This window comes from Lagenorhynchus albirostris, chromosome 18, assembly GCF_949774975.1.
Source record: "Lagenorhynchus albirostris chromosome 18, mLagAlb1.1, whole genome shotgun sequence".
In the NCBI taxonomy this organism is placed as follows: domain Eukaryota; kingdom Metazoa; phylum Chordata; class Mammalia; order Artiodactyla; family Delphinidae; genus Lagenorhynchus; species Lagenorhynchus albirostris.
Genome location: NC_083112.1, coordinates 39,846,648 through 39,874,040, shown reverse-complemented (window position 1 = coordinate 39,874,040; position 27,393 = coordinate 39,846,648). Strand labels below are relative to the sequence as shown.

Genomic DNA, 27,393 nt, shown 5'->3' with positions numbered 1-27,393 from the left:
GCTTTTAATATCTCTGTGAATCTGAATGAGATTCTTGCTGGGTAATCTTGTTTGTAGGTTTTCTCCTTCATCACTTTAAATATGCCATGCCCCTCCCTTCTGGCTTGCAGAGTTTCTGCTGAAAGATCAGCTGTTAACCTTATGGGGATTCCCTTTGTGTTATTTTTTGTTTGTCCCTTGCTGCTTTTAAAATTTGTTCTTTTTATTTAATATTTGATAGTTTGATTATTATGTGTCTTGGCATGTTTCTCCTTGGATTTATCCTGTATGGGACTCTCTGTGCTTCCTGGAGTTGATTAACTATTTCCTTTACCATAGTACAGAACTTTTCAACTATAAGGTCTTCAAATATTTTCTCAGTCCGTTTCTTTTTCTCTTCTTCTTCTGGGACCCTTATAATTAGAATGTTAGTGCACTTAATGTTGTCCCAGAAGTCTTTGAGACTGTCCTCAATTCTTTTCATTCTTTTTTCTTTATTCTTCTCTGCAGTAGTTATTTCCACTATTTTATCTTCTAAGTCACTTATCCGTTCTTCTGCCTCAGTTATTTTGCTATTGATTCCTTCTAGAGAATTTTTAATTTCATTTATTGTGTTGTTCATCACTGTTTGTTTGCTGTTTAGTTCTTCTAGGTCCTTGTTAAACGTTTCTTGTATGTTCTCCATTCTATTTCCAAGATTTTGGATCATCTTTACTATCACTATTCTGAATTCTTTTTCAGGTAGACTGCCTATTTCCTCTTCATTTGTTTGGTCTGGTGGGTTTTTGCCTTGCTCCTTCATCTGCTGTATGTTTCTCTGTCTTCTCATTTTGCTTAACTTTCTGTGTTTGGGTCTCCTTATTGCAGGCTGCAGGTTTGTAATTTCCATGGTTTTTGGTGTCTGTCCTCAGAGGCTAAGGTTGGTTCAGTGGGTTGTGTAGGCTTCCTGGTGGAGGGGACTACTGTATGTGTTCTGTTGGATGAGGCTTTCTGGTTGGTAGGTCCATGTCTGGTGGTTTGTTTTGGGGTGTCTGTGGCCTTATTATGATTTTAGGCAGCCTCTGTGCTAATGGATGGGGTTGTGTTCCTGTCTTGCTAGTTGTTTGGCATAGGGTGTCCTGCATTGTTGCTTGCTCATCATTGAGTTGAGCGGGGTCTTGGCACTGAGATGGAGATCTCTGGGAGATTTTCACCATTTGATATTACATGAACCTTGGAGGTCTCTTGTGGACCAATGTCCTGAATTTGGCTCTCCCACCTCAGTGGCACAGCCCTGATGCCTGTCTGGAACACCAAGAGCCTGTCCTCCACACAGCTCCGAATAAAAGAGAGAAAAGAAAGAAAGAAAGAAGAAGATAAAATAAAATAAATAGGGCTTCCCTGGTGGCGCAGTGGTTGAGAGTCTGCCTGCTGATGCAGGGGATACGGGTTTGTGCCCCTGTCTGGGAAGATCCCACATGCTTTGGAGCAGCTAGGCCCGTGAACCATGGCCACTGAGCCTGAGCATCTGGAGCCTGTGCTCTGCAACGGGAGAGGCCACAACAGTGAGAGCCCCACATACTGCAAAAAAACTAATAATAATAAAAATAAAATAAAGTAAAATAAAATAATTTAAATAAAAAATTATTTTTAAGAAAAAAAAATTTAATTAAAAAAACAAACAAAATAAAGAAACAAAAAACGGTCAGACAGAACCCTAGGGCAAATGGTACAAGCAAAGCTATACAGACAAAAGCACACACAGAAGCATATACATACACACTCACAAAAAGAGAAAAAGGGAAAAAAAAAAAAATATATATATATATATATTGTTGCTCCCAAAGTCTACTTCCTCAATTTGGGATGATTCATTGTCTATTCAGGTATTCCACAGATGCAGGGTAGATCAAGTTGATTGTGGAGATTTAATCCGCTGCTCCCAAGGCTGCTGGGAGAAATTTCCCTTTCCCTTCTTTGTTCCTCAGCTCCTGGGGCTCAGCTTTGGATTTGGACCCGCCTCTGCGTGTACGTCGCCTGAGGGCATCTGCTCTTCTCTCAGGACAGGGTTAAAGGAGCAACTGCTTTCGGGGCTCTGGCTCACTCAGGCCAGGGGCTGGTAGGGGTACCGATGCGGGGAAAGCCTGTAGCCGCAGAGGCCAGCATGACGTTGCACCAACCTTAGGCATGCTGTGCGTTCTCCAGGGGAAGTTGTCCCTGGATCACGGGACCCTGGCAGTGGCGGTCTGCACAGGCTACCGGGAGGGGCGGCGTGGATAGTGACCTGTGCTCTCACACAGACTTCTTGGTGGCGGCAGCAGCGCCTTAGCATCTCATGCCCGTCTCTGGGGTCCGCGCTGATAGCTGCGTCTCGCGCCCGTCTCTGGAGCTCCTTTAAGCGGCACTCTTAATCCCCTCTCCTCGCACACCAGGAAACAAAGAGGGAAGAAAAAGTCTCTTGCCTCTTTGGCAGGTCCAGACTTTCCCGGACACCCTCCCTGATAGCTGTGGCGCACTAGCCCCCTTCAGGCTGTGTTCATGCCACCAACCCCAATCGTCTCCCTGGGATCCAACCCAAGCTGAAGCCTCAGCTCCCAGCCCCCACCCGCCCTGGCGGGTAAGCAGACAAGCCTCTGAGTGCTGATCGGCAACGATCCTCTGTGCGGGAATCTCTCCACTTTGCCCTCTGCACCCCCATTGCTGCACTCTCTTCCATGGCTCCAAAGGTTCCCCCCTCTGCAACCCGCAGTGTCGGCCCACGAAGCAGCTTCCTAGTGTGTAGAAACCTTTCCTCCTTCACAGCTCCCTCCCACTGGTGCAGGTCCCGTCCCTATTCTTTTGTCTCTGTTTTTTTCTTTTTTCGTTTGCCCTACCCAGGTACGTGGTGAGTTTCTTGCCTTTCGGGAGGTCTGAGGTCTTCTGTTAGCGTTCAGTAGGTGTTCTGTAGCAGTTGTTCCACATGTAGATGTATTTCTGATGTGTTTGTGGGGAGGAAGATGATTTCAGCGTCTTACTCTTCCACCATCTTGAAGCCGTTCGGCCCCGGAGCTAATCTTCATTGCGGTGCACAGGCTTCTCACTGTGGTGGTTTTTCTTGTTACAGAGCACGGGCTCTAGGCTTGTGGGCTTCAGTAGTTTTGGCATGTGAGCTCAGTAGTTGTAGCTCACGGACTCTAAAGCACAGGCTCAGTAGTTGTGGCACATGGGCTTTGTTGCTCTGTGACATGTGGGATCTTACAGGACTAGGGCTCAAACCCATGTCCCCTGCTTTGGCAAGTGGATTTTTAACCACTGCACCACCAGGGAAGCCCTGTCATACTTTTGAAAATGAAAAATCATATTATTAAAAATTAATCCAGGAGACAGATGTAACTCAGATTTCTCTCTGATAAATATCCAGATATGAACACTTAACATGAACAGTCCTCCTTTAAACAGTTTTCTATAGCCCTTGCTGCTCTCCTTTGACTCTCATTTACTCATTGACTTCTTGAAATCTTATTTCTACCCTAATAATTCCATTGGGATATTCATGAAAAGACTTATTTAACTCTGGACAACATATTACATAACTAAACATTTATTTCTTGCCCACTATCTTCCTTTTACTTAATGTCATGACAAGTCGATGGTTTTCCACCTAATTTTCTGGCACGCCTTCACAGGTACCCAGGAGAATCTTTTTCCTCTCCTCCTCCCTTCAGTAGGAGTCATGTTCTATTTCTCAGTCTTCTCAATATTCATGCAGCCAAGAATTACTTAAAAGCCAGCCCCTGAGAAAGTAGAAAATAATAATCAGCAGGGTTGGGAAAACATGATTCCTTTTGGAAGTGTTGTTGCCAAATCTGATTTTTTTTTTTTTTTTTTTTGGTTAGCTGGATATATTGGGGTTGAGCCTTCCTTAAAATGGTCAGATAAAGACAGGGAGCTCTGCTTCCTAAAGGGCACATGAGAAGGTGAGCTTGAGAACAAATTAATCTGTGGTTACTACTCCAGTGCCCCGCCCCCTCCACCTGTGAGAGTGGAGGACTCTTCTGTTTGGAGCCACAAGGCCACATGCATTGCTTTGTTCTGACCAAAGCATTGTTTAGATATATTGAGAAAATATCATAAAATGTTTAGAGTTGGATATCTCCAAAACTAATGGATCTTAATCTTGGCTAAACACTGGAACTTCCTGTAGAGCTTTAAAAACTACTGTTGAATGCCTGGAAGGTTCTTACTTAATCAGTGTAGGGTGCAGCGTGGACATGGGATTTTTAGAAACTCCTTGGTAGATAAGTTTACTCTAACATGCAGGCAAGACTGAGAATTACTGCCCTAACTCAACCTCAATGCCTCAAAGTGGAGAAATTCAGAGAGCTTATTTGGGGCCAGTATCTTCTAGCTCCCAGGCCAGAGCTCTTCCAAAAATAGGCTATCTGCTTCTGGCTACTTGAAGGGTTATAAAAACTCAAGGCTGTTTTGTAATAGTCATCGCTCTGTTGAGACTCCTGTTTCTTTGCTGCGATGTTCCAGTAAGACAAAGATTCTTCCATCCCACTCCTGGGCATATATCCAGAAAAGAAGAAAACTCTAATTCAAAAAGATACATGTACCCCAATGTTCACAGCAGTGCTATTTACAATAGCCAAGACATGGCAGTAACCTAAATGTCCATCGGCAGATGAATGGATGAAGAAGATGTGTATATGTGCATATCCATCTATCTATCTATCTATATATATATAATGGAATATTACTCAGCTATAAGAATGAATGTTGCCATTTGCAGCAGCCTGGAAATGCCTAGAGATTATCATACTAAGTGAAGGAAGTCAGAGAAAGACAAATATTATATGATATTACTTACATGTGGAATCTAAAAAATAATACACATTAATCTATTTACAAAAGAGAAACAGATTCACTGACATAGAAAACAAACTCATGGTTACTGAAAGGGAAAGGAAGGTTGGGGGAGGATAAGGTAGGAGTTTGGGATTAACAAATACACACTACTATATATAAAATAGATAAGCAACAAGGATTTAAGTATAACACAGAGAACAATATTCAATGTCTTTTTTTTAAATAAATAAATAAATTTATTTTTGTCTGTGTTGGGTCTTTGATGCTGCACGCAGGCTTTCTTTATTTGCAGAGAGCAGGGGCTACTCTTGGTTGCAGTGCACATGCTTCTCATTGCAGTGGGTTCTCTTGTGGCAGAGCATGGGCTCTAGGAGCACAGGCTTCAGTAGTTGTGGCACGTGGGATCAGTAGTTGTGGCTCACGGGCTCTAAAGTGCAGGCTCAGCAGTTGTGGCTCACAGGCTTAGTTGCTCCACAGCATGTGGGATCTTCCTGGACCAGGGTTCGAACCTTTGTCCCCTGCTTTGGCAGGCGGATTCTTAACCACTGCACCACCAGGGAAGTCCAATATTCAATATCTTGTAATAACCTATAACAAAAAATAAACTGAAAAAATTATGCATATAACTGAATCACTGCTGTACACCTGAAAGCAACACAATATTGTAAATCAACTATGATTCAATAAAAAAGATTCTTTTGGACTGGGAAATAAATATTCATGCATTGATTTTTATCCATTCCAATAGCTTCAAATGACATTTGATTTTTTTTTAACGTTTTTATTGGAGTATAATTGCTTTACAATGGCGTTGTTTCTGCTTTATAACAAAGTGACTCAATTATACATATACATATATCCCCATATCTCTTCCGTCTTGCGTCTCCCTCCCTCCCATCCTCCCTATCCCACCCTTCTAGCTGGTCACAAAGCACTGAGCTGATCTCTGTGTGCTATGCGACTGCTTCCCACTAGCTGTCTATTTTACGTTTGGTAGAGTATATATGTCCATATATACACTACCATTCTGACATTTGATTCTTAATTACTCAAGACCAATATCATCCACCATGGTTATCTCTCATAATAATTTACTACAATATATTGAAATATGATTAAAAATTTTTATATGCACCTCAGGGCTGACAAATTTTGAAATATCCCAACTAGACTCCTAATCATTGTCCCAGAACATTTTCTTTCCCTGTTGTTTCTGGATTAATAAAAAGTAGTACTACCACCTACCAGATGCTCAAATTAGAAACTGAGGTAGAATTCTGAGGCTTTTTTTCTGAATTCAACCCCATGTTCAATTATTGTCCTTTGAATACTAATTTATAAATATATCTAATTTTTTTCCCACTTCTGTGAAAGACTAGTAAAGCTCTGCTGATGCAAAAACCATAATCTCTTCTTGGATAGTTGTAACAACCTCCTAAGTGGTATTCTTGATTACAGTCTTGATTTCTTCCAGTCACTTCTCACACTGAAGCCAGGATGATCTTTCTAAAATGCAAATATGATCATCTTTCTAAATTTTTATTGGTTATCCATTATCCTTATAATAAAGCACAAAACTTTTAACAGAGATTACGTCTTCCATTCTATGGTTTCAGCTTATCTTTCTAGACATATCTTTTAATGCTCCCTTCAAACCTAATTTCGAACCCACTTTAAACTTATATCTGTGCTTGTTAATATTCCTCAAGGGTATCACATATGTTGTTACATTTGATTCTTAACATATAATTTTACATAATTCCATAGCAGGGCAATATTTTTCAAAGTTTAGTTTCAGTATAAATTTCTCTATGAATTTTCCATCATTCCTGCTAAAGCTATTTTAGGGATATTGTCAATGCCATATATTGTTCATATTTCCCCTATTCCAGCACTTTTTTTTTTTTTTTCGGTACGCGGGCCTCTCACTGTTGTGGCCTCTCCTGTTGCAGAACACAGGCTCTGGACGTGCAGACTCCGGATGCTCAGGCTCAGCGGCCATGGTTCACAGGCCCAGCCTCTCCACGGCATGTGGGATCTTCCCAGACCGGGGCACAAACCCGTGCCCCCTGCATTGGCAGGCAGACTCTCAACCGCTGCGCCACCAGGGAAGCCCCTCTAGCACTTTGTATATCATTTTGACATAATTGTTTATTACTCTTTAGTTCTCCCAAAAATATAAACTCCACGAGGACAAGATTCATGTTTATCTTGTTCACTGTTAATATCTTCATCATCAAGCACAGTGCCTGGTACTTAATAATTTAATGGACAAATTAATGAACTAACAAATATGGAACAGTAATCAAAACCACAAAAGACAAAAGAAAAAGGATGTTCTTCCTCAGATGGCAAGCTAGTTCTCATTTGAGAAAGCAAATAAATATATATATATATATATATATATATATCACATTTTACTCTAGGTTCTTTTATATAAAGCAAGAATATACAAGCCTGAATATATCATTTCACAGAAAAATCAACAATATGCAGTCCATGTGATGAGGAAAAGATAGATTTTTTCAGATATTGAAACTAGTAGAAATCATGAAATATTTCTAATCATGGAAATTAGCATTTGTTGATTATTAGACAGCTTCATATTTCTTTTCCTTCATGTTCTGTATGTGTCTTACTTGTTGAGAGTTCAAAGAAATATAACAGGGATATCTATATATAACATACAACAATTGCATTTGTTAGATAACAAGAGCTAGATATTATGGTGATTCAGTACATATTTCACACCACACTGTTCTGACTGAATCTAAACTTTACAAATTTAAAAGCTGTGTAAACTTTGGCAAATTACTGAAACTTCTCTGCCTAAGTTTCCTCATATATAAAATGGGCATAGCAATAGTAACTACCTCATAGGTTTGTTTTAAGGATTAAATGAGTTAACATATTCAGAATTCTTAGATCAGCACCCTCTTTAGTTACATTTTTAGTGCTATATATTTAGTAAGTTATACATACACAAATATATAGCTATTAGTATATCCCTATTTTCCAGATAAAAAGTTAAAACTTCTAATGTTCACTAATGCCTCTAATATTACACAACTGGAGAAGCCCAGGCTTAAATCTATGTCTGTTTGATTCCAAAGATCATGATCTTTCCACTCTCCAACTTTTGATCAGCAAACCCAGGAATAGGCATGTCAGTGCTTATATATTAGAAAACTTTAAACCAGGTGTATTTAAAATGAAAAGTCTAGATTAGTATTTAACCATTAGTATTTAGCTTTTACAAATTATCAACATATTTTTAGTGTTGAATTTGCCATTTAACTCAATCCTCCAACATAGATTATTAAGCAAATCTAAAATGTCATATTATTTCTATGCAATTTTTTCTTAGATATTCTTAAAAAGACTAATTTTTAATATGACCATGATAGTATTACAAAAACATAAAAGTAATTAACAATAATCTCAGTATTTAGCCAGTAACCAAATGTCCTTGATTATTACAAAACCACTTCTTGGCATATTATTTGTCAACAATTCCTTTATTAATTAAATTTTAGATGTCAGATTTCTTATACACTCTGCCCTATACACTCTGCTCTATCTTTCTTCTTTGAACTTCCATCCATTCCTGTAACTTCAATAGCCACATAAATTAGATTTATTATTTCCATATTAGTGGAGAAAAAGTAGTATATAGAATCATCAGTTTTACTTTTATTCAGTATTGTATTTCATAACGATCCATTTTCACAAAAGATTATTCCTGAACATAATGTGAGTAATGCATCTTTATGTTGTCATTGGTTCCCAATCTGTTCTTATGGCTATATCTGTTTTTAAACTAAATTATTGGAATTGCATGAAAAAAAAAAACAGATTCAACATCTTACTGATTGAAATATAAAAACAAAAAAAAACTTACTAAAATATACTCTCAGAAACTTTTTTACTTTGGTGTCATTTAGTATTGCAACTAAAATATCAATAGATGTTCATAGTTGCATTTGAAATTGTCGTACTAGTGTAAAAAGTATTTTAAACAGTCATGGAGTTGCTAGAAATGTTAGAATAAAGAAAATATTAGTCAGCTTCCATGTAAATTTTAGGCTTAAGAAAGAATGAAATAAAATGGAAATATGGATTAAAATCACAAGTGTTAAAGATAACTGAATTTATCTATGTGACTAGATGAAAACACCAACTTGTGACATAGAGCTAGATAAGGAAGATGAAAAAAAAATCTCAGATGCACTGTAATCATCGAGATTGAATAGTATTCTACCTTATAATTGAGTCTCAGCAGCACAATTTTTACATCATTCACTATGACTCTTCCAATAAGCTCCTGTTAACATTAACAGGCTTGAACTGCACTGAAAATCCATCACCTAAAGGTGAACATTGGCCTGGTAGAATGGAACAAAATGTGTGTGTGTGTGTGTGTGTGTGTGTGTGTGTGTGTGTGTGTGTGTGTGAAGGGGATAGTCAATTCTTAAAATTACACTTTATCAGGATTTTAATGTCAGTACAAGGTCTAGAATGTTTTCTAAAGAAAATGAGGGTATCAGTAAAAGTAATAAGTAGTCATAAATCATTTTGCACTCTATATCTATAAAACATAAATCACACAACAGAAGCCTATATAAAGGAGCATTGTGAAACAAGTGAATATATATATTTTCATTATCTAGGAGATCATATAGTTTGAAACATTTAAATTTTGATAAATTTATATTTCTATGATAATATTTTTTAACCTAATGTTCTCTCAGAAAAAGGTAGTACTTAAAATTGGAGAAAGCTAAGCATTAGAATAAAAATTTCCTGGCAGCGAAGTTTTAACCATGCCCAAGCATTACAAAAAAAAAGTTATTTCTCTATTGATCACATTTGATTGAAGATAAAGAGATTATGAAAAGTGTTACCATAGTTTAAATGAGGGCAACCTTATTTAAGAAGTGAAAAGAACAAGGTAGATGAAAGGAAAATGTAAAAGAAAAAGGAATAGATGAAAAGTAACTCAGTGTCTTTTCCTGAGAAGGACTGTCCCTTCTTAATCTATAGCAGTATTAGCAACATACATTTGTTAATAGCTATGCAGTCTTGGAATGCAGCAGGTAGTTATGGAACTAAGAGAAAGTAACCTAAGGTGGAGGGTTTAATCTTTGGCTTAGACCCTAAAGAAAGGAAGGTTACTGAGACCATCTGGAAAACGCAGTTGGTTGCTGAATGCCTCTCATTCTCATTGCTATGTAAGCAAAAACTCAATTTTAATAGTCTATTCAGAAATATCTGTTCTGTTAGAGGCTAAACAAACCTACAAGGAAAAATATATAGGAAAGAAATCCAATATATTGATATGCAGTTGAGGAAATGACAATAAAAATGGTTGATTTAAAAACATCTCCAACATCTCATAGAAAGTTTATAACATGCACTCAGTCATTTATTGGTGACTTAAACAACAATTGTCAAGTATACCACTTTTATATTTATGCCTAATATTTCAAAAGTGCTTCCTCTACTGTAACATTTAACTGAGGTTAAAATTGTTAGAATTTTGATTGGTGAGAATGAACTCGCAGCACCAAGAATCAGATGAAGTTCAAAATGATTGACATAATAAGAGTAAAAGTAAGGAATCAAAGATATGTAGAGAAAAGTGGCCTAGTCTTTTGCTTTCCATGTTCCAAACAATTAGATTGCATGAAAAACCCACTTGTTCATTTTGTTTACACATTATCTCTTCAAGTATACTTTTAATATTTACTGGGCCAGAATCTTTTTAAACAGCATTTCTCAAGGTTTTTTTGTTGTTGTTGTTGTTTTATATTTATTTATTTTTAATACCTATATGTTGGGTCCAAACGAGAGAGAAAGAGACAGAGAGAGAGGGAGAGAGAAATCGGGAAAGAGAAACAGAGACTAAAAGAGAATGTTATAGGCATCTACTAATAATGTTTAGGTTGGTAAGAGTAGTATTGTGTTGTTAAGAGCCCATGGATAAATCAGAAAACTTTCCATTTGAGGTCAGTTACCTAATCAGAAGCAAACCCATGCCTTCTTTATTTTCTCACACATGATATTGATGTCACAGGTTCTGGTTCCTTGCTGGATTCAATTCTATCTACTCTCTTGAAAACAGGATCCAGTGATGTCTGGGTAGTAGTTCTTTTTTTCTCACCATAGATGACACAGTAGCACAGGATTGCTTTATTTTCTAAAGAGAAGATTGGCAGAAAGGCCAGAGAAAAATATTAAAATCTAACTCAAAAATATAAGCATGTCTACAGGGGGGGAAAAATGTTACCAGACTTCCATAGATAATTAAATTTATTAACTACTAGATAGCACAACCAATTCCACAATTGTCTCTCTCCTTTTCAAGGAACAACAGAAAAAGAAAACAAAATTCTGAAAGATTTATTTAATTACAAATTTCTGATACTTGGTCCTGCAGGCAATGTTTAAGTTTATATACAGACAAAACATTCAAACAAAGTTATTGGAAACTCAAGGAGAATTATGTTAATTTTGTGAAAAGTTTCCCCTAATCAAATGAAGATTCATACAAGGATATTCCAATTAAAAAGCCGAAATAAATCAAAAGATAGATAAAAAATACATTTGGAGGAAAATTACTCCCAGAAAACAAAAACAAAATTACACACTTCTTACAAATTAAAATGGACATACACAAGCTGAATACAAGAAGTCCAAGAAAAAATATTAATAAAACACCACAAAATGAAGAGGTTTTTCCCTTAATTTTCAGGGGAAAATTACAGGAAAAATATAGAAATTAAAAATGCATAAAATAGGGCTTCCCTGGTGGTGCAGTGGTTGGGAGTCTGCCTGCCGAAGCAGGGGACACGGGTTTGTGCCCCGTTTCAAGAAGATCCCACATGCCGCGGAGTGGCTAGACCCGTGAGCCATGGCCGCTGAGCCTGCTCATCTGGAGCCTGTGCTCCGCAACGGGAGAGGCCACAACAGTGAGAGGCCTGCGTACCGCAAAGAAAAAAAAAAAAAAACATAAAATAGAAGATATATAAAAATATATAAGTTAAACATACTTCTTTATTCTTAAAGAAGAAATGACATTGTGTCTTAGTAAGGTCAGGAAATATTTATAAATATAATTAGATTTCACCTTTCATCAACATACTTTTTTTGTTATAAAACAAATATAAAAGTTTGCTAATGATTATTAAACAGTTTCATTGTTATATTTAATATTAATATTGATAATATTTACAGATTGCTATATATAAAGCTATAAGTATGTAAATAACATGTGCATTCAACTCAAGCTAAAAAGATAAGAAAACAAAAAAAAACTAATTTGGACTTTATACCTGTTTGTTCAATTAATGAATATAAAAAAGGGAAATACAACCTGACAAACAATATTTTCTTGTGGTCCAACAGATTTTGTGAAATAAATAATCCAGTTGTTTTATAATCTGTGGCTGTACTCCCCATGAGGGCAGTTTAAAATTTATTTATAATTTCATGTGTTTTACTTGGCATCAAGTTTGTTTTGTCTAAGTTTATCATTACACTTTTAAAATTCTTGGCTCCTTCTAAAATGAGACAGCTTTAAAAATTGCCTGTCCAACATCACATCACCCATATCACTGTGATTCATTGACCTGTTTTGTTAATACTATCAAGAAAAAATGTGTTTTATTATATATGGTGGTTCCAATGCATTAGGGGGTTTCACCTCTAAAGATATGTTGGATTTTGTGAGTAGTTAGCACTTTTTTTTTTATTATTTGACAGTAACTACTCTCTCTGTCTAGATCTTTCATTTTGAACCATCTGGCCTGCTCCTTGTCCCTGCCAGATGTCCCAGATGTATAAAACATACATATCATTCACAAAAGTAACAAAAGAACTGTGCATATCTTATCACTCCCTGAATTCTTAAACCATTTCAAATAAATTCATCCAATTGTAACTTTTATAAAACAAATACCTTTTACTTCATATTTTCTTTCATCTTTTGAGTAGCAGTATGAATTCATGTATTTGCACAGATTCAACTTATTCTAGTTAGCCATTATTACTCTTATTATGAATAATGCTAATAATAGTAATGGTTGTAATAGCTGACCTTTTAATTTGCCTCCTTGCCTCTTCCAGCATAAATGCTAACAAACTTGAAAGGATTCTGTTTCTTACACTGATATATATAAGGATAGATATATAACTATCCTTCAAGAGGTGGCAAAAATGCTGCTGGTGTTGGTTCATTCATTATCTTGGAAATCTATCTATTTATCTATCTATCTATCTTCTATTCAAACTGACTTTTCAAAAATAAAACATTATATTGCTGAATTCTAATTTTATCACAGGATGTTTAATAAATCAGTGTTGACTTGGATTGTTAAAAAAATGTGTAAATTAAACTATAAAGCAATTCAGGAAGATAGACACAGGAAAGCTTAGCATACTGTAATCAAGTATAAAAGGAAGGAGTAAGTAATTAATTAAATGATGACCTATTGAAAAGTCGGGTCATTGTCACTTAAACTCTCTGCATATAAGAGTGACTAGGAGGAAATTTGTTAAATTCCTGCCTAAATTCAGAAGAAATGCTTTAAAATAAAGTAAATAAATATACCAAAACAAAGCTAATGTGTTAAGGCTGGGGAAAGAAGCAGAATAGAGTACAAGGTAATTTTAGGCTTTTACAATGGAACCAAAGGAAATGACAAAATACATACCAGAAATTCAGTGAAAAGCTCCCTCTAATATTACAAATGTAGGAATCCTGATTTGCCTAAGTATACCTTCATACTGTGCCTTCATCATGTAACCTTGCATAGGCCTCTCCTTTTGAGTCACTTTTATGGGTCAATCCAAATTTTCAGTCACAAATATCAGTAAGTATTAAAAATTCACATATTTACATAAAATCATCATCATAAAATATAAGAGTAAAAATGAACAATAAGAAAAACTACCCCCAAAGGAAATAGAAATAATTAAGGAAATAGAAAAAGTTAAAAAGTTTAGAAAAAAGCCCAATTTATAGTCTCAGAGAGTTTGTAGAGAACATAGCATCCACATAAAGAATAGGACGCTGTAAATAAAGAAAGTCTTCAATAATATAGCAACCCTGGAACTCTGAAAAATTTCCTAAATAAAATATGACATATCCAGTCGAAGATTTCTATCTCTAAATTATCATTCTGCAAGATAATATTTGAGACAATCTCAGAATACATAGCAAAATTTTATTTGCTATTTGACCAAATAATTCTTCATTTAAGAAAGATTCTATAAAGAAGCTGTTGTAAGGATGTACACGTATGTGAAAAATGGTGGAATTTGTAGTATTGTCCAAAATAATAAACATTTGAAAACAAATATCCCTCAACAGGGAACTGAATTAACACATTACACAGTAAATCTAAAAAGTGAGACACTAAATTTCTTTAGAAATAATGAAATTTTAGTACATATATATCAATACTGAGTCCATGTCCATTTTTATCAGAAAAAGGCAAAATACAAAACATTTTTTAAGCACTGTAAAACATTCCTGTAAAAGTTATTTTTTTAAACTAATATGGGTAGGAAAAGAGAAATATGAGCAAAAAAAATCAAGTTTTGTTTTTTTTTACCATTGGCAATATCTCAGACCCTAAGGGAATTTTCATTTTTTCATTCTTGTTAGTTTTTACTGTATTTGTATAACAAATCACATTTTGATTGTAATTAAACATTTAAACTAAGGTTATTTTCAAAAATATTATGCAGACACTTATGAAATAAGCTAATTATAACATTAAGTAATCTCTCATTAAATCCTTTATTTAATAGCTTACAGTAAGGTGACTTAAAGGTGTGAGAAAACTTAAATAAGAAATTTGTCAGATTTCAAAGTAACTTTTTTTGAGATTTATCATCTTTTTCTTGCTGCCCTTCTCCTACTTTCCAGTCTTTGTATTTCAGGCTACAGAGTTTACACCAACTATGAAGAGAGCCTTGTTCTGGCTTAACCTATATGCTTCACATCTGAATGTGAGGAGCAGGAAGAAGCCAGAGAGCAAGTGTGTCTACAGATTTTGGGAAGCTGACAAGGATAAAGGCAGAAGTGGTGAAGGGATACTTGACTTTTCTTTGGGTAAATTAAAACATTTCAGTCCTTGAATCATGGCAGATTCTTTGAGGTAGTTTCTTACATTCTTAATGATTGTGAAACATGATTTCTTTGGGTAAAAACTAATTATGTTCCGGAAGTCTAATTATAAGTTTCTAAATTTTAAAAAAAATTTTCCTAGAATAAAACACTCCTTATAATCAGTCTACTGAACAGTTTTTACATTCATACTTTGAACAAATGTGTATTCCATAGAAAAGTAGAATACCATCTGTATATTCACTGAAGCCTCAATTAAATTGTTAGGGCTAGTCTTCCTATCTTTGATCTACAAATATTAAACTTACTTAATCTACCTTGATTTGAATATTTTTTCCCTCAAAGTTAATATTATTTCCATCGTTTCCAAATAAATAGGAAGTACATATACTTTTCCATCTTACAGTGTGCAAACCACATGATGTAAGAGATGTCTCAGCAAATGAACAGTTTAGAACAGCTTTATTTATTGTAAGATTTTAAAAAGCATATACTACTTAAGATTGTGTATGTTATTGCCTTTATAGTAGTCTAGGAGAAAATTTAATACTATTTTTTAATTTGCATTAGTAAACATTCTGTACACAATGATTCACTTTGTGTTTGTAAGATACTCCATAATGTGGTCTTTGTCCCTTATTTTTTTCTCTCATTTTTAATCACACCCCCTCTTTTGGCTTGAGACACACACTTTCCAGTTTCTAACTGAAAAACATACTTTTCCACATATCCATGTAAATTATGTTTCATATCCCTCAACAGATTTAGCTCTGTTTCCATAAGCAAGCATGGCACTTTGTACATCATCGAGACTTTCATCAGACTATTATTTGCCTGTTTTATTCTTGCTTTTTCTTTATTATTTAAATTTTGTGGGGGCAATAAATGAGTCTGCTTGCTTATCACTATGTTCCCAACGAGAAAATTACATATAGAAAGACTTACAAATACATGATACTCAAAATACCTTCAAATAACTAATTATTATACTAAAGACTCTAAATTACAAGATGGACAAAGAAATGTTTTAACATCTATATGATGGCAGAGTTTTAGCTGTTTATATTTTAAAGAGACAATGTTGTTTCCAATAACAGTGCATTCAGAGCCAAGATTTATTCTCTCATTTAAAAAGTGGATACTGCATATAATATATCTTACAAAATTAAAATCACCAATGACCTTGAAAGAAAGTTAAGAATAATCAGGCCAGGGATTAAGTGAAGGCTTAAATTTAGGTATGAAAGAGGAATACAACATACACGTTTTACATTTAGAATATTTGCTGAATTTGGTGAAACTGAGTATTTGAGACCTCATGGAGCATGGGAAAATATATGAATTCCAGAGGCTACTAATAAGCTATACTCTTCTGTAAAGTTGGGACATTAATAGGTTATACCATCAATACAAGGGTGAATAGAAATAGAGCTATTATCATCAGTGGACTGTGAGGTAACTAATGATATATATGTTTTAGCACTGAAAAAAGATGGAGAAATTCACTTTAAATGTATAGCCTGATTGATTGTATACTTCTCTGGCTGCTTGGTACATCTCTGGTAGGAATATAATTTAAAATGATCCTAGAATAGCAACTCCACAAAAGATATTAGAAGAAACAAAAACAAACTTTCCTCAAGAAATTGTCTTCACTTCATGTGCTAGACTTTCAATGTAAAAAATTCCCAGGAAAATTAGCAGTGTATGCAAAAAAAAAAGTAAATATAAAATGAAACAAAGCTTCATGATCTGGAACCAGGAGAAATAATAGATGAGGAAAACAGACCTAAAATGATTTAAGGTGATGGAATTAGCAGATACAGATACAAATCAATTATCTTAAAAATGTTTTGGAAAATAAGAAACCTTATTGACCATATTCACAGGGAATGAAAAAAGCAAATAATGACAAGCAAAATTTGAAAAATAAAACTAACATAAAATATGAAGAAAAACAAAAAAATACATTAATTTATATGAATAATTCTACTGATACATTAGAAAATTTTATACAATGATGACAATTTAGGAGGAAACTAGATACAAAGAAATCACATGGAATGCAGCCAGAGGGAAAAAAAAAGAGATGAAAATTTAAAAAATGATTAAGATATATGCAGTATGGAAGGAGAAGTTATAAATTTTAACTAAAGTCTCAGAGAGGAGAAAGAGAGAGAGAGGAGGGAACAAACCTAATGAATATATTATATCTGGGAAATTCATGAAATGCACAAACCCACAGATTCTTGAAGCTCAACCAATTCAGAAGAGGAGAAATATAAAGATATCCACATTAAATATCTCATGATTGCATATCTAAAAAGACTAAACTGATGTTGCTGGTCTGGAGATGACACTTTCAGAACTACTGCCATAGACCAACTATAGCACATAAAAGATAAGCTTTAGAGAAGATCTAAAAGACTGCTTGAGGAAAGAATTTTTGTTATAATAAAGTAACTAACAATTAGACCAAATGCTGATTTTCCCACCAGTAATAATGGAAACCTGAACATAACTAAATTATTTTTTGAACATGCCAAATATAAATATATCAATCTATAATTTTATGCACAGCGAAAATGATATTTTTGTGAATGAGGGGTAAAGTAATTTAATTTTTAGACATTAAAAAATAAGAGAGTAAACATTCATTAAAGGAAAATCTAGATATATATTTCATGAAAAGGAAAATGATTTCAGAAAAAAAAATATAAAGAACAAGTAGAAAGGAAAAACAAAAAAAGAATGGTAAATATATGGTTAAAACTAAATGAGTGTTGCCTATATACAAAGCTAATAGCAATATATTGAGGAACTTAAAATTCTTCAATAAATAAATGTGACAGTGTATGTTAGAAAAATGATGAACTCAAATCAGTCCTTTCATTTTTCATGAGGAAGATGGAGATAATTATTAACTTTGTGGTGTAATAAATTAACTATACTCACTGTAATTACTGAGCTCTTTACTAATTAAATTGAAATAGAGAACAAAACTTTCAAAAGAGTAGTAGGAATAATTGAATGATTCAAAAAACTCTATTGAAATAAGTGTAAGAAAGAGAAAACTATATAAAAAACAGGAAGAAAAGTAGAAAATATAAAATAAAATAAACAAATGTATGTTTAGTCATTATAGTAACTGTAATTGGATATACTAAATACTCCAGTAGTGGACAAATTTAATAGGCTGTGTTAAAACTGAAACTCTTCACAAATAATGCACAAAACCCCACAAAATTTAAATTCAACCCACAAAATTTGAATTCAAAGAAATGGACAAATTGCACCAAGAAAGCCATAACCAAAAAAAAGACTGGTTTAACTATATTAATTTAAAACAAACACCTAGAAAAATATAAGATATTGTTAGAGAAAAGGAAACAATAAAATAAAATATTCAATTTGCTAAAATGATAATCCTTTTAGAATATATAAAATAATTTCAAAATATATAAAGCAAGTCTTGACAGAATTACTGGAAGAAAAACAAAAATCTATCTTCAGAGTGGGAGATATTAACACAGCTCTCTGTCAATAACTGACATAAAAAGGACACAAAATGTGTCAGTAGGAATAAGGATGATTTGAATAATAGGAATAAAGGAATAACACATTTGTTTTATTTGGCTATACAGAGAACATTGCACTCTCCAACAGTTTTCAGTTATGCATAAAACATTTACCAAAATTTACCAATTATTTGAACATAAATTTTAAGCAAACGAATGTCAAAGAATTTAAATAAAAATAACATATTTTGACAAGAATAAAAATTTGCTCGAAATTAATTGCAAAATGTTAACTAGAAATCCCATGTTGGAAAATTAGTGCATCAAAGAAGAAATCATAATGTAATTAGAAAATATTTTGAATTTAACAGTAGCAAGACTATCACAAATCAAAACCTGTGAGGTGCAGCAAAGAGCATATTTAGAGGAAAAGTTAGTCTTTTGTGCAGAGATGAGGAGGCTGGCTTTTAAAAGAACATGTTTTGCAGTGGTCTCCAGCCATTTCCTTGTGAATTGCCTGCTTCAGCACTGCTGTTCATCTGTGATCATCAGATAGATAATAGTATCCTGAAGTGTCCTGAGCTAGACAGTGACAAAGACTGCCTTAAGTTTCCCCTCAGTTTATCTAAGCTTTCTCAAGACTTCTTGACTACAGATCCTGACCTCCCTTTCCTTAAAGCATTTACTTCAGAAAACTTGTAATTGTAAACTCTTTCTCTGCCCTTCTGAGATGTTAATCTTCTACACCACTGGAATGTTTTTCTCAAGACCAGTGGGATCATCTCTGTGAAATGGAATCAACATGAATGATAACACTCCATCTCCCATTTGCCATGGGAGGGTAGAAACCTAATTCTGAAAAGGGACAATTAGCAAACACAGATGACCCCATCTGTTTTGCCGAAAGCCTACTTTTAGTTTCAAGGTTTGTTGGATTCGCTGGCAAAATAGCCACTTGTCTCACACAACTGAACAGATTTAATTAATTTTTAATAGAAGATTATTTAACTTAATTTCAATATACAGTCATTAGAAGGGGATGAATAAAAGTATTAGAGGTACATAACAGAGTATACATCATCAGATTGGGCCAACACCTACATCCAGATTCAAACAGCAGCTGGAAAGTCCCAAGTAACAGCAATCTGGAGTCCCAATTGGGAAGGGTCCTGGGCCATGCGTTCACCTCACAGGTGAGACTTCAAATTGCAGTTCTGGGGGCTTCTGTTTATAATCCCAATCCACAATCAGCTATCATCAGTTTATGAGCAAAAACGCAACTCTGGTTTAACTGTAACAGTGCTGTTGGTTTCACTGTGTGAGTCAAAAAATTTTCTAGACCATGGGGGACTGATCAGATCCCCAGGGCTCAAGAAATTTCAAGACTCATTCCCTTTCTTATCTTAAGTGTTGCTTGACTTGTTGGTAACAATTGTTAGGTGTGCAGGCAGGCACACAGTCTAGACAGGGCCACAAGTCGGTCAGGGGCCTGCTTCTGCCTCTGAAGCCTGAACAAGACTTTACTAGTTTTCTCAACACCATCTCATTGGCCAACCACTCTCCTAATGTCCTCTAGCACTTTGCCATTGGCTTATCCCAGCATTTAAAAATCCTCCACCCTTTTGTTTTAGCGGAGTGGAGTTGAATATCTTGCCCCTATTGCAAAAGTCTTGAATGAGGTCTTCTTTGTCTGTTTAACTTGCATTGGCTGGTCAGTGGTGCCCACATGCATTTAAAACTTTTGAGAGAATGTAGCATGTTATGGAGACAGTTATAATTATTAACAAACAAACAATGCCAATGGTTTGGATAGCACTCCTGAGCCAGGTTCTCCATGACCCAAGCCAGTTAGAATCAAATAAGTCAAAGAAATAATCCCAAATAGAGGGGTATTTCTTTAAGCCTGTTGGCCTGTTTATGTATTTCATGTAACTGTGCCTTTACTTCCTCAGAAGTGTTTATCCAGTGAGCTTGTTTCAGAGAAACGGAGACATTGGAAATCAGGGAGAAGTTCTTAGTGGGCAGAACTACAGGATCACCAGCATCACAGCAAATCCAACAGTTACTTGGAGGCTGGATTACTCTCTTTTGAAATGGTCTGAGATACTGAACAATGCCATCTTTCCAGACCAGGTCAAGGCAAAAAGTGGGCAAAATAATTATAAAAGACCTTCATGGCATAAGAATTAGGCAAAGGATGTTAAGAGAGGAAAGGAAGAATGAAAAAATGTTCTTGATCTGATGTTTTGGAATGAAGCAATCTACCTCAATGTAGCTATTTCTCTTTCTACTCCATTTGATTTTGAGGTCTTTGGCATTTATACAGGACCAGAGGGGGTCTGAGAACTTATAATTTGGCAGCAGTGTCAGTGGTCAAGTGTACTTGGTAGGGTTCTTTCATGAAACTTACTTTTGCAAAAACCTCAGAGTAAAATAATAACTGTCTGAAAAAATATAAGACTTAAAAATCCCCATGGTTAAAGAATTGGTTAGTGTTCATTATAATGGCATTGGCAAGAAAATTGATTATTTCTGTGACAATATTTTAAGATGATAATGGTAATTATGACTGATAATATTATATCAGGACATACCAGATTTTTAGGAATTTTATACAGTTTCTGGAACAGTTGTATTAATAATAAATACTCATACAAATATGCATCACTTCTTATTTGACAATACTTCCTATGCAATTTAACATATTAAATAAGCCTAATTAATTCAACATTTCTCTTTTTATAAATAGAGAGAACAAATCTTTTGAGATGTTCCAGGGGCTCTCTGGAAAATGCTGAAATTAATTTGAGGTGAAAAAGACTTCATTTAGAATTTGATATTGGGGGAGTTTTAAAAAAATACCCATTTAACCAATGTGACAAGGACTTTGAAGGTAAATACAGAAGGTTACATAGCTATAAAAACCTAAGCTCTTTTAATATTGAGAAGAGTGAGTTTTCTTAAGTAATCAAAGACCTGATAAGATGAAATTAAATACAGTAAATTGTTTTGGGAAAACACAAAATCTTTACTTTCCGGGAAGATTATTTAAAAGATTAAAAACAAATTTTGTTTGTACTTTCTTATTAAGAGTAGGTCAATAATGTAAGAAAACTTTGTTCTTTTAACAGACAGGAAACCAAATTCTAATTTTGTACTGGTGTATCATTAATATTAAAACTCATTTTTAAAAAACTAAATAAATTCATTCCAATCTTAGCCAGATTGACACATATACAGTTCTTTTTCCAAGATTCCTTTTCACAAAACTTCTACAACTTTTTTACATCCATTCAGATTTTGTCCTAAGTTCCCTCCCCTACCCCACCCCCCTTTTCTCATTCTGGAACAACCAGCTATTTTACTTCAGGACAAAATTACTCTCTTTTTTCCTTGACCACAACCACATCTGCCTACCTTTTCTTACCAAAAACACATCTTACTTTCCTTGTATAGAGATGTTTCCTTTATTAGGTCTACTAGGTTTAATTGCATATGTTAATTATAATTCTTAACCCTTAGAATACTTAATTCCTAGTGGAATTAGAATACTTAATTCCTAGTGGAAACTAAGAAGTAAGCAATTGTGAGCTCTCAGTTACACTAGCATTCTGTGATTGACACATTTTTAAACATATCTAATATATTCTAGAAATATATTCTTCCTCATACTAAATTTTTCAATGTGGCACAAGATGTGTTTACTAATAAACACAAATATCTTTAGTTTCTCTGTAAAAGGAAGCCAAAAGTGGATAAACATATATTCAGTAATTAATGTTTCAGTGTTTGTCTTATTTGGAAATGATCTAGATATTTGATGAATATCCATCATTTAACTTATTACAGTATAACTTTGTTTCAAGTTATCAAAATGATTTTGGAAACCATTTTTAAGTAGACCTTTTATAAAGCATAGTTACTGGTGAAAAGTTTACTTATAAACTTTTGTCTTATATCTGTTTATTTGTCCTTAACACATGCTTAAATAGCATGAGCTTATTTGACTTTTAGTAAACCTAAGTAAATTAAAAGTTGAATGTCTACATTATATTCAATAATTATAGATCTCAAAACATGCCTTTTTAAATTAAATCAATAAACAAGCTTTATTCATTGAAAATTATCATAGATCACATGAACTTGAAAAACATTTGGGTTAGTTTCTCTAGTTCTGAGAGTATACTTGATTTTTATAATGTTTCTTTATAAACCAATTAAATAGAGCTCTTTACAAAGTAATTTTGGCAATACCATCTGGAGGTACAAAAATATTACACGTTTATAACACATATATAGAGAGATATATAAGCATATATAGAGAGGTAAACAGAGATCTTGTTTAAAATGAAATGCTTTCATTTTAAAATTTTAGCTATGAGACAATAATACAAAATACACAATAATACAAAACTCACTAGTTTGTAAAGGAATAGCTGTTTACACCTGTGTTTTCTTCTCAGATGGCTTAAACTTTTCACTGGTATGGCAAAGACTTTTAAGCTTTTTTCATAGGTTGTTTTCAAATATGCCTTCTTTTTTTTTTTTTTTCTTCCCATCTGATAATAACTACCTCTGTGTTTGCTAGAGAAGACCAGGTAGGATATTTACATATCAAAAGGAGCAGAGAAAGAATGTAACTTCCACCAAGAAGGACTTTTGTTCCCTATGACCAGACTGTTGACAATACCTACAAGCCTTTTGAAATGAATATGGAGGTTTGAGGATTGATTAAAAGGGTAGGTGGGCTTTTTCTCTTCTGATAAAGGCTCAATTTGTAAGACAAGCACAGTTGCCTTTAATTTATCAAAGAACTGGGTGTCAACCTGAATGATGTCAAGGAACTGACTCATACATCTAACCACATTATCTTGAATTTACTTCTTTAAATCAGGGAGAAGATCTTCAACTGAGATAGAAATCAAAAGATTCCTGTGTTCCAGTTTTAGAGCTGTTTGTCTTTGAAATGTTTTTTTCTTTCCCTCTGGGTGTGTAGTTTCAACTAGCTTAGGGAAGAAGGCCTGAAAAAAAGTTTCTATCAGGTTCTCAGCATCAGCATCCAATTTAACCAACTTCTACTACAGCTACTTTTGAAAAAAAAGAAAAAAATCCTTTAAAATATCTAGCTAAGTTTTATCCAGGACAAACAGTAAATATTCTTGGTGTTAGAGCAGGCAGATAGCTAGATATGAGCAGAGAAAGAGGAACATGGGCTAGGTGGCAGGAAACCATACATCTTGTGAACAATGGGGGTCCTTGGGTAGACAAAGGAAAGCAGGAACCTCCAGGCTGACCAGAAGATATAAATCTCGAGGTGACAAGGGGATCTAGAGGCAGACAAAGAAAGGTGGGAAAAGGCAGAATCTCTGGTATCCAAATGTAAACTTTTGCTCATTATGCCCTCATTACAATAAAATTAACCTTGCAGATAAGAAGTACCCATCATGCACTGATGCCATGACACTTCCAATCAAGGCTAAATAAGGACAAAAATCCCTCTCCCCTCGGGAAGGTGGAGCTGGGATGAAAATCAGTAATAAGACCCAAAACCCCTTCTTCCTCAGTGAATATTCTTCCCATTCATTTTCACATCTCTTATAACCAGCTTGCCAAATAAACTCATGGCAGCTACTCACCTGAGTGCCCATTCAACCCTTGAGAGTATACTATCCCTTAAATCTTCACTTTGCTTTCTTGGCTTCCAACTCATCTCTGAGTTCTTTTTGTGTTGAGACAAGAATCTACTCTCCAGTAACACTGGCGATATTGAAAAATCCCATGGACACAAAAGACATCCCCAAGGAGGGTGCAAAGGTACTATTCTTCCTAAATCCAGAGCCACTCCCAAAGATAAAAGAAAGAAAGAAAGACAATTCCCTTGAGAGCTGACAACTGTTAATAAGATCCTGGCCACAAATGGACTGCAATCCACATTTATGTCAGGTCATAATTCTGGGTGCTTAATCTCATCATTTAGCTGGAGAGGAGTAGGAGTCATGTTGGCCTTACAGTCTTTTGGGTTTGGTACTTCTTGTGTCTTAATTTTTCTTTTTTCTTTTAGCTATATTTTTGATATTGGAGAACCAATAACCTGCATGCTCCAGACAGACAGAAAGCCAAACCAAGTTCTCAAGACAGAAAATGAGGCAAACAAGAAGGCAATAGCTGTCCCTGGAACAAAAAAAGGATCAATAACCAATGGGTACCCTCAAACCACATTCACAGGAGTCTGGATTTGGAAGGGAAAGAACAACTTGAAATTTTACCTTCCTTTCCTGGGACTACTAGAAATCCAGGAGAGCTAACTCTGGTAAGAATTTTCACCCTTTTCTGGTTTCTGCCAGTTTTATTAGGATTCTATCTGCAAGCTTGTGAGAAAGTGGGATTTAAAGTAGAGAGTGTAGTTCTCTATCTACCAGAATGTTGTAAGGTATTCCATTAATTTTAATTTTAGTTAAGGGAATAACTGGTTGCAGTTTACCAGAGAATCTGTTGGAGTCCTGTCAACCCTAGGAAGGGTCCATATGGGGCCCTTTTCTGAGGGTAGATATGTCGGGGTTCAAGTTGATGTCAAAGAACTTGCACAAAACCTTCATGGACAATATTTTTTCCAGTGTTGCAGCTGATTGCAAATGAGACATCAATTTCTGGGCTAGTGTTTAATGATGAACCCCTAAGAGGGTACAAGCAAGTGTTCTTTTAGGTTTCTGGCCTTGGAGCTGTTCCAGTTGAAAGACCACTAAGTTGGTAGACTTTTGTTTACTGTCTTGGGGTATTTTCATAGTAGAGAGGTAACTTAGTTAGAGGATTAATAGAATAAGTACTCAGGTAAAGGAGGATAGAGAGGAGTAAGAGTCATGTCAGTCTTACAGTCTTTTGTTTTTGGTACCATTTGTGTCTTAATTTTTCTTTTTCTTTTTTTTTTTAACTGTTTTTTTATATTGGAGTATAGGTGATTAACAATGTTGTGTTAGTTTCAGGTATACAGCAAAGTGATTCTGTTATACATATACATGTATCTGTTCTTTTTCAAATTCTTTTCCCATTTAGGTTGTTATATAATACTGAGCAGAGTTCCCTGTGCTATATAGTAGGTCCTTTTTGGTTATCCATTTAAAATATAGCAGTGTGTACATGTCAATCCTAAACTCCCTAACTATCCCTCCTCCCACCCTTCCCCCTGGTAACCATAAATTTGTTCGCTAAGTCTGTGAGTCTGTTTCTGTTTTGTAAATAAGTTCATTTGTATTATTTTTATTTCAGACACTGCATATAAGTGATATCATATATTTGTCTTTCTCTGTTTGACTTAACTTTACTCAGTATGACAATCTCTAGGTCCATCTGTGTTGCTGCAAATAATATTATTTCATTCTTTTTAATAGCTGAGTAATATTCCATTGTACATATGTATAACATCTTCTTTATACATTCATCTGTTGATGGAATTTTATGTTTCTTCCACATCTTGTTTATTGTAAACAGTGCTGCAATGAACATTGAGGTGCATGTATCCTTTCAGACCATGTATTTCTCTGGATATATGCCCAGGAGGGGGATTGCAAGATCATATGGTAGCTCTATTTTTAGTTTTTTAAGGAACCTCCATACTGTTCTCCACAGTGGCTGTACCAATTTACATTCCCACCAACAGTGTAGGATGGTACCCTTCTCTCCACACACTCTCCAACATTCATTGTTTGTGGATTTTTGATGATAGCCATTCTGACCGGTGTGAGGTAATATCTCATTGTAGTTTTGATTTGCATTTCTGTAATAATTAACAATGTTGAACACCTTTTTTTTTTTTGCCTCTTGGCCATCTATATGTCTTCTTTGGAGAAATGTCTATTTAGGTCTTCTGCCCATTTTGGGGGTTGTTTGTTTTAATGATATTAAGCCACATGCCACATGAGCTATTTAAATTTTGGAGACTAATCCCTTATCAGTCGGATAGTTTGCAAATATTTTCTCCCAGTCTGTGGGTTGACTTTTCATTTTGTTTATGGTTTCTCTTGTTGTGCAAGTTTTGAGTTTAATTAGGTCCCATTTGTTTACTTTCATTTTTATTTCCATTACTCTGGGAGAGAGATCAAAAATGATATTGATACAATTTATGCCAGAGAGTGTCCTGCCTGTGTTTTCCTCTAAGAGTTTTATAGTGTCCGGTCCCACATCTAGGTCTTTAATCCATTTTGAGTTTATGTTTGTGTATGGTATTAAAGAGTGTTCTAACTTCATTTTTTTACATGTAGCTTTCCAGTTTCCCCAGCACCATTTATTGAAGAGACTGTCTTTCCTCCATTGTATAGTCTTGCCTCCTTTGTCATAGATTAATTGACCATAGGTGTGTGGGTTTATTTCTGGGCTTTCTATCCTGTTCCACTGATCTATATTTCTACTTTTGTGCCAGTACTATACTGTTCTGATAACTATAGATTTGTAGTATAGTGTGAAGTCAGGAAGCCTGATTCCTCCAGTTCCTTTTTTCTTTCTCAAGATTGTTTTGGCTATTAGGGGTCTTATGTGTCTCCATACAGATTTAAAGAATTTTTGTTCTAATTCTGTGAAAAATGCCATTGGTAATTCAATAGGGACTGCAAGGAATCTGTAGATTGCCTTGGATAGCATAGTCATTTTGACAATATTGCTTTTTCAATCTAAAAACATGGTATATCTTTCTATCTGTTTCAGTTGTCTTCTATTTCTTTCATCAGAGTCTTATAGTTTCTGGGCCACAGGTCTTTGGTATCCTAAGGTAAGCTTATTCCTAGGTATTTTATTCATTTTGATGCAATGGTAAATGGGCTTGTTTCTTTAATTTCTCTTTCTGATTTTTGTTGTCAGTGTATAGAAATCCAACAGATTTGTGTCTGTTGATGTTGTCACCTGCAACTTTACCAAATTCATTGATGAGTTCTGCCAGTCCAC

At 34.8% G+C, this 27,393-nt stretch overlaps 1 long non-coding RNA gene across 1 annotated transcript in view; it reads right to left on the bottom strand.

The window, feature by feature from the left end:
• Positions 1-5,143: 5,143 nt before the first annotated feature.
• Positions 5,144-27,393, bottom strand: part of LOC132508950 (uncharacterized) — a 41,418-nt gene continuing 19,168 nt past the window's right edge. The window contains exons 3-4 of the long non-coding RNA XR_009536845.1: positions 10,827-11,008; positions 5,144-5,397 (exon numbers count right to left, since the gene is read on the bottom strand). This is a non-coding gene — a long non-coding RNA (uncharacterized LOC132508950). The remainder of the gene's footprint in view (positions 5,398-10,826; positions 11,009-27,393) is intronic.